Source organism: Dendrobates tinctorius, unplaced genomic scaffold, assembly GCF_039654945.1.
Source record: "Dendrobates tinctorius isolate UK_male_01 unplaced genomic scaffold, ASM3965494v1 ptg000241l, whole genome shotgun sequence".
NCBI classification, from domain to species: domain Eukaryota; kingdom Metazoa; phylum Chordata; class Amphibia; order Anura; family Dendrobatidae; genus Dendrobates; species Dendrobates tinctorius.
This window is the reverse complement of record NW_027361908.1, coordinates 15,295,620-15,310,355: the sequence shown is the minus strand read 5'-3', so window position 1 is coordinate 15,310,355 and position 14,736 is coordinate 15,295,620. Positions and strand designations below refer to the sequence as shown.

General features: G+C 45.3%; 1 protein-coding gene across 1 annotated transcript in view; it reads right to left on the bottom strand.

The window, feature by feature from the left end:
* Positions 1 to 14,736, bottom strand: part of PTPRQ (protein tyrosine phosphatase receptor type Q) — a 794,911-nt gene that overhangs the window by 481,169 nt on the left and 299,006 nt on the right. The gene's annotated exons all lie outside the window — the stretch shown is intronic.

The window sequence follows — 14,736 nt, the reverse complement described above, 5'->3', positions numbered from 1 at the left end:
AAGAGACGTTTAAAAATGCAGAAATTGTTCACCTGGTGGTATTGTGAGAGAGCACAACTCTAAGAATTGAAGAAATATGACGAAGTGGGTATGCTGCACTGCTAGCATTTGTTCATCAGGAAAACATGTTCTTGAGATTCTTCTGATGAAAAAACGCCAGCAGCGCATCATATTGCCTACTCCACATTTCTGCAATGTGGCAATTTTAGCATGAAAGTATTGTTCTTAGGGCTCATACTCACATGCGAGAAACTCGGACGAGTCTCACACGTCAATACTCGGCACTGCCGCCAACACTCGGATCGGAGTGTTCTGCTGCATCAAAATACATGCAGCTGAACACTCTGATCCGAGTGCTGGCGGCAGTGCCGGGTATTGATGTGCGAGATTCGTCTGAGTTTCTCGCATGTGATTATGAGCCCATAAAGTGACAACCTGTGATAAAGGAAAACTTATACCTTGGGGCCCCTATACACATTAGACTATTCTCGACCAAATCTGCTTCAGGTGGCAGTCTAATGTGAATGGGGGCTCCTGCAAACTGATTGCCGGTGGAAATGTCGATTGGGCATGTCTGATTTGGTATGCCGATTACTTTGTTCTTCTGAAGAAAAGCTACCAGCAGAGATGGTGCACCACCAAGGGAGAATAGTTGGCAAAACCTACTGATTTGGGTGGAAACAGCTCACCATCTAATTGCATAAGGGCCATCCTATTCTCCTCCAACAGATGTTATTGAGGTAGAGAAGAATCAGTTATATTGAATTTATGCACCCTATCCTTGTGTTAACCTGAAGCTGTTTTTGCGGCTCTTATTTATTGAAGATACATGGCATGCTCAGCCAAATTGAGTTTCTATATACTGTATATAGGTGAATCAAGAAAGTTAGCTGTCGGCTGAATAAGCATTCAAATGACAGGTACTACAAGGCATAATCAATGTCCAAGCCACCTAGGATTTTAGTTCATTTTCTAATGGTTCTACTAATGGGTTAGATGGCGATCCAAGTTCAGTTCAGTAATGAGGTTCACGCACACTGAAAGGTTTGTATCAATAGGCGTTTCCTAGGGTCACAGTAAGCTTGCAGTGTAAGCAGGCTGCCAGTTATTATAGGAAGAAGCAAAATGCTTGTTCATCGGGTCAAATTATCTTTTGTGCTTAAGAAAAGATCATGATTCCCAGCAGCATACCGTCCTGTGTAGAAAAATCAACTGCACTCAGCTTGGAATATTTTTGCTGTTGAAGTGTGACACACTGACGTGGAAGCGTGCAGAGCACCTGTATCACTGTAAGGCTGGAGTCACGCCAGTGTATCACATCTGATGTTAGAGCATCTGATGCAATATGCTAATTGACACTCAGCGAATGGTCTGCTGCGAGCGTGAGCTGAGTGTCATGCTACTGTGTTACGATCCTCTCATACAGAGAGGACTGGAGCACAGCTGCGGGGGAGAAATTAATTTCTCCTTCTCCTCTGCTGCCGGTGTATATATTGCACCGCACTCGGATGACATTGGAGTGATGAGCGCTGTGTCACTCACACCCATATATGTCTCGGGGCCAATAGCAGCAAGCTGCGATTGTTCTCACATGCCGATTCGGCATGAGAAAATAATCGCAGATCTGAGCTATCCCATGGAGTAACTGTTGGAATATGTTTGGTGCAACAACTCCTTTCCTGTCTATGAGTGTTTAGTTGCTAGATTTGTATACTGTTTATAAAGTTAGAACAAAAAAACTCCCAGAGGCTCACTCAGAGAGAGAATGTGACTGTATTTCCTGTTTTTCCTGTGTCTGTGTATGAGAGAAGCAGCGTGCTGTATATGCTGCACAGATAGAGACACACATATGATGTATTCCTAACAAACAAGATGGAAGAACTAGAAGCAGAAATATCTACAGGTAACTATGACATAGTGGGAATAGCCGAGACATGGTTAGATGAAAGCTATGACTGGGCAGTTAACTTACAGGGTTACAGTGTTTAGAAAGGATGGTAAAAATCGGAGAGGAGGAGGAGTTTGTCTTTATGTAAAGTCTTGTCTAAAGTCCACGTTAAGGGAGGATATTAGCGAAGAGAATGAGGATGTCGAGTCCATATGGGTGGAAATACATGGAGGGAAAATAGTAACAAAATTGTCATTGGGGTCTGTTACAAACCCCCAAATATAACAGAAATCATGGCAAGTCTACTACTAAGGAAGATAGATGACGCTGCAACCCATAATGAGGTCCTTGTTATGGGGACTTTAACTGCCCAGATATTAACTGGGAAACAGAGACTTGCGAAACCCATGAAAGTAGCAGGTTTCTGATAATAACCACGAAAAATAATATTTCACAATTGGTGCAGAATCCAACCAGAGGAGCAGCACTTTTAGACCTAATACTATGTAATAGACCGGACAGAATAACAAATCTGCAGGTCATCGGGTATCTTGGAAATAGCGACCACAATATTGTACAGTTTCACTTGTCTTTCCCTAAGGGGACTTGTCAGGGAATCACAAAAACACTGAACTTTAGGAAGGCAAAGTTTGATCAGCTTAGAGATACCCTTAATCTGGTTGACTGGGACAATGTCCTCAGAAATAAAAATACAGATAATAAATGGGAAATGTTTAAGAACATCCTAAATAGGCAATGTAAGCGATTTTATATCTTGTGGGAATAAAAAGACAAGAAATATGAAAAACCCAATGAGGCTAAACAAAGTAGTAAGAGGGGCAATGAACAGTAAAAAGAAAGCATTTAAACTACTAAAGCAGGATGGCACCGTTGAAGCTCTAAAAAACTATAGGGAGAAAAATACTTTATCTAAAAAACTAATTAAAGCTGCCAAAAAGGAAACAGAGAAGCACATTGCTAAGGAGAGTAATACTAATCTCAAACTGTTCTTCAGCTATATCAATAGTAATGAATTATAAGTGAAAGGGTAGGCCCCTCAAAAAATTGTGAGGAAAAAGCTAATATATTAAACATCTCATTCTCCATGGTATTCACAGTGGAAAATGAAATGATAGGTGAAATGCTGAGAGAAAAAAAAACCCTATATTAAGGGTCACCAATCTAACCCAAAAAGAGGTGCGAAACTGGCTAAATAAGATTAAAATAGATAAATCTCGGGGTTCGGAAGGCATAACCCACGAGCACTAAGAGAACTAAATAATTTAATAGACAAGCCATTATTTCTGATATTTAGGATCTCTGTAGCGACGGGATCTGTTCCAAAGGACTGGGTCATAGCAAATGTGGTACCAATATTCAAAAAGGGCTCTAAAAGTGAACCTGGAAATTATAGACCTGTAAGTCTAACCTCTATTGTTGGTAAAATATTTGAAGTGTTTCTGAGGAATGTTATTCTGGATTATCTCAATGAGAATAACTGTTTAATTCCATATCAGCATGGGTTTATGAGGAATTGCTCCTGTCAAACCAATCTAATCAGTTTTTATGAAGAGGTAAGCTATAGACTGGACCAAGGTGAACCATTGGACGTGGTACATCTTGATTGTTCCCAAGCGTTTGATATCGTGCCACACAAGAGGTTGGTACACAAAATCAGAATGCTGGGTCTGGGGGAAAATGTGTGTAAATGGGTAAGTTACTGGCTCAGTAATGGAAAACAGAGGGTGGTAATAAATGATATATTCTCTAACTGGGTCGCTGTGACCAGTGGGGACCGTAGGGGGCGGTGTTGGGACCTATTCTCTTCAACATATTTATTAACAATCTGGAGAAGGTTTATGGGGCGCCCTCCCAGGGCTGTGGGGTACTCGGTACCGGGCCAGTGTCAGGGGGATGTGTCACAGCAGCGGTGACCCGGTCCGTGGCCCTGGGCGCCCAAGCAATGGGAGATGTAGTTAATGGTAGAATAGTTCGTGACGCCACCCGTGGTGTTTGGCAAGTATGGTGTTAGGCCAACGCTGCATACAGATCCGCTGGGACTGATGGTAGGCTGCAGCAAAGATGTAAAAGCTCCCCACAGGTGGAGCTGTAGTCCCAGGGCAGTGTAGATGTAACCAGCACGGGGATGTAGCATTGCTGGAAGCGTAGGGAACAGACAAGACACAGCGGTTGCAGTTTCTGTACCTTTACTGAGTATATGCAGTCCAGGGTCCTGATTACAGAAGGTGTTGGAGCAGGTTAGCCTGGAAGCAGATCAGGATTCTCTCTCAGCAGAAGGGCTGTGCAGTCTCCTTCCTAGCGCCTTGTGGTGTGAAGCACCCCAGTACTTAGTTACTCTGGAATGCCTCTCTTCAGATGTTCCTAGAACTATACTTGTATGACAGACAGCTATAGCCTCTCTCGGGGACTCCTCTCCTGAGTCCTGGCTCTCTATTCAATTGCTATTGTGTCCCAAGTCTCTGATGGGAGCAGGACATTTACAGCCTCCTACTCCTCTGGTATCTGCTGTAGGACCTTTAGTATCCTTACAGCCGTGGAGACCAGGCTCCAGTTCATGCGCTCTCAAGCTGAGGGAGCTCTCTTTCCTAGCTCAACCACCTCCAGCTTCTTTCCACACGTCTGCACACTTCACCCTTCAGACTATCTGACCACTCCTTACTCTTGGCCCTCTGGGAGCACCCCCTCCCCTTCATCCTGGTTCAGAGTTCCCCCTGCTGGCCTGGAGTGGAACTGTGTTGCATGCATTAGGTTAACTGCTGGAGAGACCTATCACTGCTTCCTAGCCTGGCATTACCCTCCCCTGGAGGAAGGCAAAGCCACTGTGGCGACCATACTCCTGGGGGCGCCACATTTACACGATATAATATCGATATTTGCAGATGACGCAAAACTATGTAAAGCAGTCAATAATAATAATAATCTTTTATTATATAGCACCAACATATTCTGCAGCGCTTTACAATGTAACAGTTTCAAACACAACAGTCAAAAGTAACAACTTTAAGAATAATACAATGATTAAAGCAAAATAAGACGACCCTGCTCATTAGAGCTTACAATCTACAATGAGGTGTGGGAGATACAAAGTACAGGTGTGTATTTACAGTGATGTATTTACAATGATGGTCCAGCCATCTTGAGGGAGTGAGGGATGGATGGAGCTAGTGAATGGGCTACTCACGCACACTTACACGTAAAATGACTGATTAGGGAACATGATAGACTGCTTTGAACAGATGTGTTTTGAGGGAGCGCCTAAAACTGTGCAAGTTGTGGCTAGTCCTAATTTCTTTGGGTAGAGCATTCCAGAGTATTGGCGCAGCATGGGAGAAGTCTTGAAGTTGGGAGTGGGAGGTATGGATTAGTACAGAGGTTAGTCGAAAGTCATTTGCAAAGCGTAGCGGTTGGTTAGGCCAATAGACAGAAATTAGGGAGGAGATGAAGGGGGGTACTGCACTATGGAGAGCTTTGTGGGTGAGAACAAGTACTTTGAATTGGATCCTATAAAGAATGGGCAGCCAGTGCAAAGACTGGCGAAGAGCGGACGTGTCCGAGTACTGATTAGCCAGATGGATGACCCTGGCTGCTGCATTAAGGATGGACTGGAGAGGGGAAAGTCGAGTGATGGGGAGGTCAGTTAATAGAGCATTAGAGTAGTTCAGGCGGGAGTGGATCAGGGCGACAGTGAGGGTTTTTGTTGTTTCCATGGTGAGAAAAGGGCGGATTCTAGAGATGCACTTTAGGTGTAAGTGGCAAGAGCAGGCAAGATTGTATATGCGAGGTGATGGAGAGATTGGTGTCAAACATAACACCCAGACAGCGTGTCTGCTGCAGGGGTGTTATTATGGTGCCACCCACGGAGAGGGAAATATCAGATTCAGGTTGGTTGGTAGACGGCGGGAGTAGAAGTAGTTCAGTTTTGGAAAGATTGAGTTTCAGATAGTTAGCGGATATGATGTTAGAGACTTCTGACAGACAGTCACTGGCGTTCTGTAGTACAGCAGGGATAAGGTCAGGGGATGACGTATATAGTTGTGTGTCATCAGCATAAAGATGGTACTGAAAGCCAAATTTGCTGATGGTCTGTCCAATTGGGGCCGTGTAGAGGGAGAAGAGAAGGGGGCTGTTAGAATCTGTTCAGTTTGTGACTATCCACCATTTTCTTGTAGCGTTCTGGCTGCTGGTCTTTTTCCTCTGGTGCTGGGCTTGTCTTCGGTCAGGTGATTACTGATTGTATCACCCTTTATTAACCTGCACCTGTCTCCCATTCCTTGATGGACAACAGTGTTAATCTGCTTGAGCTCTGGCTTGGAGCTTTGCTTTACCTTTTGTGTGTTTAATTAGTGCAGTGCTGGGACCTCCGGCTCTGCAAGTCTTAGTTTCTGTTTTCAGTTAGTTTCTGCAGCCTTCTCTTTGTTTTCTATTAGGAGGTGACATGTTTTTGTACCCAGTCCTGAGATCTTTCAGGGACCCCCTTCCCCCATCTATAAGTTTTCGCTTGAGATTAACCTAGGATCGTCGGTGGGTCTATTCGCAAGGAATGGGTCGTCCACTCCATCATAGGGTATCAGCCTAGTCACAGTGCAGGGTCAGTTTTCCCCCTCCTACTGTAGTCCTTTGCTGCAGTACCATAACAGGGACCAAGCGCTGAGCACTGAGGTACCCAACAGTGAGAGGAAGGGGAGATGAAGTGGAGCCAGTGGACAAGATGCTGAAGCAGCGGTCAGAAAGATAGGAAGGGAACCAGGAGAGCAGTGTCCTTAATGCCTAGTGACTGGAAACTTGAGAGTAGGAGATGGTGGTCATCAGTGTCAAAGGCTGCAGAAAGGTCGAGAAGAATGAGCAGAGAGTGTTCACCGTTACATTTAACTGTCAGAAGGTCATTGGTAGCTTGGATGAGTGCAGTTTCTGTTGAATGTAGGGGGCGTAAACCGGACTGTGATGGGTCTAGGAGGGAGTGAGTGGAGAGGTAACGGGTAAGGTGGGAGTAATCCAGCCGCTCCAAGAGTTTAGAGATGAAGGGGAGATTGGAGACTGGTCTGTAGTTGTTTGTGCAGGATGTGTCAAGAGCGGGTTTCTTTAATAATGGAGTAATGATAGAGTGTTTGAAGGAGGAGGGGAAAATGCCGGAGGAGAGGGAGAGATTAAAGATTGTAGTTAGGTGAGTTGTGATGACGGAATGTGAGGGAATGGGGTCAGTAGTACATGAATTCGGACTAGAAGAGGAGAGGAGCCTGGAGACGACTTCTTTTATGATGGTTAGTGATAGAAGCTGGGATGAAGCTGTGGAAGTGGCACTGTTAATGGGGATGTTGAAGTCAATACAAGAGAAGATAGTATTCTGCTACAGATGGATCTGGATAAGTTGGAAACTTGGGCCGAAAGGTGGCAGATGCGGTTTAACAATGATAAATGTAAGGTTATACACATGGGAAGAAGGAATCAATATCATCATTACACACTGAACGGGAAACCACTGGGTAAATCTAACATGGAGAAGGACTTGGGGATCCTAGTTAATGATAAACTTACCTGGAGCAGCCAGTGCCAGGCAGCGGCTGCTAAGGCAAACAGGATGATGGGGTGCATTAAAAGAGGTCTGGATACACATGAGAGCATTATACTGCCTCTATACAAATCCCTGGTTAGACCGCACATGAAGTACTGTGTACAGTTTTTGGGCACCGGTGCTCAGGAAGGATATAATGGAACTAGAGCGAGTACAAAGGACGGCAACAAAATTAATAAAGGGGATGGGGGAACTACAATACCCAGGGAGATTAGCAAAATTAGGATTATTAAGTCTAGAAAAAAGATAACTGAGGGGCAATCTAATAACCATGTATAAATATATAAATACAATACAAATATCTCTTTGAGGATCTGTTTATACCAAGGAATGTGATGGTCACAAGGGGGCACTCTCTGCATCTGGAGGAGAGAACGTTTTTCCACCAAGATAGAAGAGGATTGTTTACTATTAGGGCAGTGAGAACCTGGAATTCCTTGCCTGAAGAGATGGTGATGGTGAACTCAGTCTGGGGGTTCTAGAGAGGCCTGGAAGTCTTCCTGGAGAGTAACAATCTTGAATCTTACAGTTATTAGGTCTCTTAGAAGGACGTAGATCTGGGGATTTATTCTGACAGATCATAGACTGAACTGGATGGACAAATGTCTTTTTTCAGCCTTGCTAACTTTGTTACTAACTATTAAGCTTATATATTGTTCCTGTTTGTTCCTGAATAAAGAAGCTCTGTTGTCACATGTTTGGAGAGTATCCTGAATAATCCTCTGCCAACAGGTTATGGGTCCAGAGTGACACACAACCCCAGAGTAACTCAGCAACAGAAGCCCACAGCAAAAGCAGCACAGAGCAAGAGAGAAGATGTCCACTAGCAGCAATGCAATCCTGTCAAGTTCTCAGTGCCAAGCCTCACTAACCAGAACTACCAGTCCTGGAAATTCAAGGTGAAGATGCTGCTCATAAGAGAAGGTACGTGGAAATATACTGAAGAACAAGTGTGTCATGATCCAGACTGGGTTTTTGTCTTGCCTCTCCCTTCCTGGTCTGGTCATGTCAGGGGTTAATTTTCCCTGCCTCATTCCTGTGTCCGGTCTGCTATATCTCTGTGCTGCAATTGGGGAAGGTTTGGAGGGAGGTTTAGAAGAATATTGGGTTGGCCAAAAATATTTTGCTGATAAGTGATGATCTGTAGGACCCAAGTTTCTGGTAGGAGATAAAGTGTGGTTGTCTACCAAGAACATACGTCTGAAACCTTTCTCTGTCAAGCTGGGTTCCGAGTTTATTGGTCCTTATGAGATCATTGAGGTGGTCAGCCCAGTTGCCTTTCACTTATGCTTGCCTCCATCGCTTCGTTTCCCCAATGTATTTCATAGGTCCCTTCTTAAATCGTTTTTACCTTCCTCTACTAGGTCTCTACCTCCTCTGCCTCCTGTTTCTGTGGATGGACAAACAGAATATGAAGTTGAACGTATTGTCGACTCTTGAATGGTTCGCAGCTCGCTGCAGTACTTGGTATATTGGAGGGGTTATGGTCCGGACGATCAATCTTGGGTCCCGACTAGAGTTGAGCGAAACGGGTCGAAAAAATTCAAAAGTCGCCGACTTTCGCCAAAGTCGGGTTTCATGAAACGAAACCCGACCTCAGCGTGAGGTCGGCCACGAGGTCGGCGACTTTAGCGCCAAAGTCGCTTTTCAAAACATGCTTCAGCGCCCTTTTTCAGCCAATGAGGAAGAACGGACACTGTGGGCAACGGGATGACATAGGCAGCGGTCCCCACCATCTTTGAGAAGGGCATGCAAGTGATTGGCTTGCTTTGGGGGGGTCACAGGGGGTATAAAAGGGCGTGCACGCCGACCGCCATCTTACTTCTGCTGATCTCAGTATAGGGAGAGATGCTGCTGCTGCAGATTCTGTAGGGAGAGCGTTAGGCAGGGAAGAAGAAAAAAAATCAGCTGCTGCTGCTAGCGATTTTGCCTGTACAACACACCAGTCACTGTGCAGTGCAAGGGTAGGCTATATTTTGGTGGATCAGCTCTGTTGGTTGTTAGACTGCCTTATAAGGCTACCTGATAGCTGCATTGCTGGTTTCACACTGCTTTTTTAAAAGCAATCCTTTTTTTTTTGTCCTGGTGAGATACCAAGCGTGCATTTTTTCACACCGTACAGTGGTGTACGCTGCTCTCTCAGTACCGTGTAACGGCTGTTATCACGGCCACAGTGAAGCTAAGGGTGTGACTCTGTAAGGATAAGTCGAGGAGTTGTTCCGTTCTTACAGACCTCCACCTTATAGTTTTGTCTGTTTATCAAACAGTCTAGTCTATTTGCTGTTTGATTACATTCAAAAATACAGAGAGACAGTGTGTGTCAGTCCGTATACTAAAAAAAACGGAGCTTGACAATTTAACATACACCGGACAGCGGTGTACGTGCACGCTGCTCTCTCAGTACCGTGTAACGGCTGTTATCACAGCCACAGTGAAGCTAAGGGTGTGACTCTGTAAGGATAAGTCGAGGAGTTGTTCCGTTCTTACAGACCTCCACCTTATAGTTTTGTCTGTTTTTTCAAACAGTCTGGTCTATTTGCTGTTTGATTACATTCAAAACTATAGAGAGACAGCGTGTGTCAGTCCGTATACTAAAAAAACACGAAGCTTGACAATTTAACATACACCGGACAGCGGTGTACGTGCACGCTGCTCTCTCAGTACCGTGTAACGGCTGTTATCATGGCCACAGTGAAGCTAAGGGTGTGACTCTGTAAGGATAAGTCGAGGAGTTGTTCCGTTCTTACAGACCTACACTCTAGGGAGATTGCAATCCTGCCCTGTCCTATATAACATTTTTCACACCTGCCAAATTCATCCTGTCATACAGCGGTGTGATATACACTGGGCCTGACACAATACATCAGTGTCCAGAAGTGTGTAAGGACATTCCATTTCTCCCGTCCTATATAACATTTTCACACCTGCCAAATTCATCCTGTCATACAGCGGTGTGATATACACTGGCCTGACACAATACATCAGTGTCCAGAAGTGTGTAAGGACAATCCATTTCTGCCGTCCTATGTCACATTTTTCACACCAGCCAAATTCAGCCTGTCATACAGCAGTGTGATATACACTGGCCTGACACAATACATCAGTGTCCAGAAGTGTGTAAGGACAATCCATTTCTGCCGTCCTATGTCACATTTTTCACACCAGCCAAATTCAGCCTGTCATACAGCGGTGTGATATACATTGGGCCTCACACAATACATCAGTGTCCAGAAGTGTGTAAGGACAATCCATTTCAGCCGTCCTATGTCACATTTTTCACACCAGCCATATTCAGCCTGTCATACAGCGGTGTGATATACATTGGGCCTCACACAATACATCAGTGTCCAGAAGTGTGTAAGGACATTCCATTTCTCCCGTCATATATCACATTTTACACACCAGCCAAATTCAGCCTGTCATACAGCGGTGTGATATACACTGGCCTGACACAATACATCAGTGTCCAGAAGTGTGTAAGGACATTCCATTTCTCCCGTCATATATCACATTTTGCACACCAGCCAAATTCAGCCTGTCATACAGCGGTATGATCTACATTGGGCCTCACACAATACATCAGTGTCCAGAAGTGTGTAAGGGCAATCCATTTCTGCCGTCCTATGTCACATTTTTCACATCAGCCTAATTCAGTCTGTCATACAGCGGTGTGATATACATTGGGCCTCACACAATACATCAGTGTCCAGAAGTGTGTAAGGACATTCCATTTCTCCCGTCATATATCACATTTTACACACCAGCCAAATTCAGCCTGTCATACAGCGGTGTGATATACACTGGCCTGACACAATACATCAGTGTCCAGAAGTGTGTAAGGACATTCCATTTCTCCCGTCATATATCACATTTTACACACCAGCCAAATTCAGCCTGTCATACAGCGGTGTGATATACATTGGGCCTCACACAATACATCAGTGTCCAGAAGTGTGTAAGGACAATCCTTTTCTGCCGTCCTATGTCACATTTTTCACACCAGCCAAATTCAGCCTGTCATACAGCGGTGTGATATACATTGGGCCTAACACAATACATCAGTGTCCAGAAGTGTGTAAGGACAATCCATTTCTGCCGTCCTATGTCACATTTTTCACACCAGCCTAATTCAGTCTGTCATACAGCGGTGTGATATACATTGGGCCTCACACAATACATCAGTGTCCAGAAGTGTGTAAGGACATTCCATTTCTCCCGTCATATATTACATTTTACACACCAGCCAAATTCAGCCTGTCATACAGCGGTGTGATATACACTGGCCTGACACAATACATCAGTGTCCAGAAGTGTGTAAGGACATTCCATTTCTCCCGTCATATATCACATTTTACACACCAGCCAAATTCAGCCTGTCATACAGCGGTGTGATATACATTGGGCCTCACACAATACATCAGTGTCCAGAAGTGTGTAAGGGCAATCCATTTCTGCCGTCCTATGTCACATTTTTCACATCAGCCTAATTCAGTCTGTCATACAGCGGTGTGATATACATTGGGCCTCACACAATACATCAGTGTCCAGAAGTGTGTAAGGACATTCCATTTCTCCCGTCATATATCACATTTTACACACCAGCCAAATTCAGCCTGTCATACAGCGGTGTGATATACACTGGCCTGACACAATACATCAGTGTCCAGAAGTGTGTAAGGACATTCCATTTCTCCCGTCATATATCACATTTTACACACCAGCCAAATTCAGCCTGTCATACAGCGGTGTGATATACATTGGGCCTCACACAATACATCAGTGTCCAGAAGTGTGTAAGGACAATCCTTTTCTGCCGTCCTATGTCACATTTTTCACACCAGCCAAATTCAGCCTGTCATACAGCGGTGTGATATACATTGGGCCTAACACAATACATCAGTGTCCAGAAGTGTGTAAGGACAATCCATTTCTGCCGTCCTATGTCACATTTTTCACACCAGCCTAATTCAGTCTGTCATACAGCGGTGTGATATACATTGGGCCTCACACAATACATCAGTGTCCAGAAGTGTGTAAGGACATTCCATTTCTCCCGTCATATATCACATTTTACACACCAGCCAAATTCAGCCTGTCATACAGCGGTGTGATATACACTGGCCTGACACAATACATCAGTGTCCAGAAGTGGTAGGAGAATTAAATTCTCCTGTCCTATATACACCTTGTACCCTGTTTTACAGTTCCATATCGTTGGTGGAATTGTGGGTACATTTTTCAAAAAAATGAGGAAGTGTGGTGTAAGAGGCCGTGTTAGTGGGCGGGGGTTGCCAGCTGTTAATGATGGTGTTGGTGTTGGAGCTGCTGGTAGTGGCAAAAGCAAAATAACACCTAATGCAGGAGGTGTTAAGCCTGCGTCATCGTCTGGCTCCACAAGGCCTCGAAGGCTCCCTTTTCTGGGAGTAGGTAAACCGCTTTTAAAGCCAGAGCTTCAGGAACAAGTTTTGGCCTACATTGCTGACTCGGCCTCTAGCTCTATCGCTTCCTCTTCTGAACTTGTAAAAAATAAAAGCACTGAGTCATCTTTGGAGGCTCATGGTCATGAACCACAACCTTCTTTGTGTCCTTCTCCCCAACCAAAATTGAAGGATGCGGCAGGCCACACAACAGATTACTCCATGGAGCTGTTTTCACATACCATGCCTGGGTTATCAAATGAAATGGTGAATTACCCAGGCCAAGATGAATCTGACATGGAGTGCACTGATGCACAGCCACTGATAGATGATTCTGCTGGTACATTCACTCAGAGCACGACATTGTCCTCGCAGTGTACTGAGCCAGATTCTGACCCTGATGAAACTCAGGTGCCCCTTCCCGCATACTATACCACCGTACACGGTGACACAGAGGAAGGTGCACATGACATTGAAGAGGAGGTGATGGATGACCCAGTTGTTGACCCAGATTGGCATCCATTGGGGGAAGAGGGTGCTGCTGCCAATAGCTCCGAAGAGGAGCATCCGCAGCAGGCATCGACATCGCAACAGCTGTTATCTGGCAGGCACGGAGCAGTCCAAAAACGGGTTACAAAAAGCCAAAAAGTTGCTGGACTGCTTGGCCAGACGGTCAAAATAGCACAGCGTGCAAGGACGCAAAATGTCTTCCATAGTAGGAAGAGTGCAGTGTGGCACTTTTTTGAACAAAATCCTAATGATCAGGCCAAGATTATCTGTAAGACATGTGCAAAGACCTTTAGCTGAGGGAAAAATCTGAAAAATTTGAATACCAGTTGCATGCTTAGACATTTAACCACCATGCACTTGCAAGCGTGGACGGAACACCAAACCTCAAGTACCACATGTGCAAATGCTCCCAAAGAAGGTAGTCAGCAACGCTACATTGTTTCCCCCACTGTAAGTCCACCGGTTAGCACAGCAGCAAATGTTGAGGTGTCGTTGCAAGGCCAAAGCTGTCAGGGAATCACAATGTTATATCAACGAAAGACTGAATCTAGGCCATCAGAAAGAACACCAACTCCATCACCATCATCAACCCTCTCTCAGTCCGCCCTGTCCACCGCTAGTTCCACCATAGGCATCTCTCAAGTCCAGCTCACCCTGCCAGAGACTATGAGTAGGACAAGAAAGTACTCATCCTCTCATCCGCGTACACTGGGTTTGAACGCCCACATTGCCAAACTAATCTCGTTAGAGATGATGCCCTATCGGTTGGTGGAAAGCGCAGCTTTCCTCGAACTCATGGCCTACGCAGTACCACGCTATGAACTACCCAGTCGCCACTTCTTTTCTCGCAAAGCCATCCCAGCCCTCCACCTTCATGTGAAGGACCGCATTGTCCATGCACTCAAGCAATCAGTGAGTGGAAAGGTGCACCTCACAACTGATGCATGGTCCAGTAGGCATGGCCAGGGCCGTTACATGTGCATCACTGCGCACTGGGTTAATGTGGTGGATGCAGGGTCCACAGGGGACAGCGGTGGTGGGACTGTGCTGCCTAGCCCACGGTATAGGAAACAGTTGGCTGTAGGCATTCAACCCTCCTCCTCCTACTCCTCTAGAAGCAAAAGCTCGTCCCCAGAGCGCAGTCGCAACAGCACTCCATCCGCAGCTGCCAGCGTTGCACACAAGGTGTCCCCCTATCGATCAGCAAGTGGAAAGCGTCAGCAGGCTGTGTTGAAGATGATGTGTTTGGGCGACAGACACACCGCAGAGGTACTGCCCGACTACTTTCAGCAACAAACTGAGTCATGGCTGGGCAGTCTACATCTTGAGGC